This window comes from Podarcis melisellensis (assembly GCF_964234715.1).
Source record: "Podarcis melisellensis genome assembly, chromosome: Z".
In the NCBI taxonomy this organism is placed as follows: Eukaryota; Metazoa; Chordata; class Lepidosauria; order Squamata; family Lacertidae; genus Podarcis; species Podarcis melisellensis.
The window spans coordinates 29,348,115-29,350,343 of NC_138547.1; the positions used below are offsets into that span (position 1 = coordinate 29,348,115).

General features: G+C 39.7%; 1 long non-coding RNA gene across 1 annotated transcript; it reads left to right on the forward strand.

Annotated features, from left to right (window-relative positions):
• Window positions 1-674: 674 nt before the first annotated feature.
• Window positions 675-1,860, forward strand: LOC309362082. The gene is made up of 3 exons (XR_014164783.1): window positions 675-898; window positions 1,503-1,583; window positions 1,686-1,860. It is a non-coding gene; the product is annotated as an uncharacterized lncRNA (long non-coding RNA).
• Window positions 1,861-2,229: the final 369 nt, after the last annotated feature.

A 2,229-nucleotide genomic window follows, 5' to 3' on the forward strand; every position in this document is an offset into this window, starting at 1 on the left:
CTTTCTTCGGATGGATGTGGTTTCTCACAACTGCCTCACAGTGGGCTGAAGAGGCTGAACATCAGTAGATTAGCTGAAAAGCATAGGTCCTCTACACATGGGTACACAAAGAAGCCAATGGAAAAGGTGGAGAGAGGAGAAAGATAAAAAGCCACATAAAACGTAAACTATGGATTACCATAATATGTCCGGGTGGGAGGAGGGAAACAAGCAACTTGGACCCCTGCTATATCAGCGATTCACCATACAGGGCATGTTGACACACTTCCAGTCCCGGTTTGACAAAACATGTTGTGCTTTCATCTTTGTTCTGGCTGCTTCTCCTGCTACTCTTAACACAATGCCAAGGCCTCTGTGAGCCTTTGTCAGAAGCAGCAAATAGGTGTGCAAAGCTCTAAGCAGGTTCTACATGAGAGGCAGAGACACAGCACAGTGTCATCATTTTGTTCCATAATAGCTGCTATACTGTGTCCCTAACATATGCCATAAATGCCGGGTGCAATGGTTATGTAGGCCTAACACAGACCAGATTAACAGCTTCTGAAATCCCTTCACAAGATGGTATTGGGCAAGGATTGGCCAAAGGTAGATCGGGATCTACTGCCAGATCCTCAAGTAAATTGCAATAGATTATGAGGGGTTTCCAACTCCCAACAGCTGGGCAATAGAAACAATTAAAAGTCACTCTTGCTTCTGAAATGCAGAAAATGGTATGGTGTTTTTTTTTTTAGGTGGGGGACACACCAGGGGTGGATTTTCATGTGAAAATCAGTGGTGGCTAGTGTCTATTGGGACTGAGAAGGCAGAAGGCAGGGATCCCAACAGTAGCTAGAGCCAGAACCAATGACAGGTGGTACCAAGTAATTGTAGTTTTGTTCCCATCCTCCTCCTTGCAGAGGTAGTCCTTTTTAAAAAAAATAATATTTATTGCTTTTAAAGATTACAAAAAAGGAAAAGAAAAGAAAAGAAAAGAAGACAAGAGAAAAAAAAGACAATACAATACAATATATAGACAATACAAAACACAACCTAAACCCATTAAACTAAACCCATTAAACTAAACTAAACAAAACCCAATCCCTAACCCTAACCCTAAATAATAAAAAAACAAACAAAAACAATTTAAAAATATACATCACACCTTTTCCATACTCTATCTTTCATTCCCTTGTTTCCTCGACCTCCTCTCACCTCCCTTTTTGTATTCCACTTCTATTAATTGTTTCAGCAAATCCTTTCCATCTTTCTCTATTTTCTATCATATTATAAATAACATATTTTTTAACCTTATTTTCCATTAAAACTAAAATACTAATATATGCTTAACTCCTTATAACATTTCTGCTAGGGCCATAAAATATCATTCCACCATTTTTCTATCACTCATTAATTTTACAATATTTCTATATATAAACTTTAAATTTTCCAATCTTCTTCCACCATCTCCTCTCCCTGAATTCGGATTCTGCCAGTCCTTTCCGTCAATTCCATATAGTCCAGAGGCAGTCCTGAGGCTAAGTAGAAGGAAGTTGACTGCTGGTGTCATACTCTGGACTGGTTGCTGTAAGCAAGGAGAAAGGCAGGTGGGGATTGGCTGTGGGCAGACTGAGGTTGGTGGGGGAAACTGTCACTATTATCTCCCCCCCCCCCGTGATTGTTTTTATTGTTTTTTATTATTAATACAGTAGTACCTCCGGTTACATAACCCTCTGGTTATGTAAACTTCAGGATGTGAAAGTGGCAAACCCAGAAGTATTTGACCAGGTTTTGCTGTGCACGCATGCGCAGAACCGGTCCCCAGGTTGTGGAGACCTCGGGATCCAACCTGACCTCTGGGTCAGATCCTGTCTGCAACTGGAGGTACCACTGTATGCTGTTTAAATTATGTCTTTAATGTTGTTCACTGCCTTGGGAACTTCGGATAAAGGGCAGTATATAAATTGAAATTATTATTATTATTATTATTATTATTATTATTATTATTATTATTATTATTATTATTTTTCATGGTATTATGGTTGTGTGATATCACGATTTCATCCCTTCTTATTCCTTGTGGGGTAGATCGCTTGCCAGCACCCTGTGATCCACTGGCATCCCTCAACCCACTTTTTGGAATTTACAAGGTTTTGAGAAGCCAAGTCCTCCATATTTCACAGCACAACCATTCTCTGTATCTGCCCAGGTTTGCCAAAAAGAAGAAGAAACCATTAGCCTGAAACTGTGATT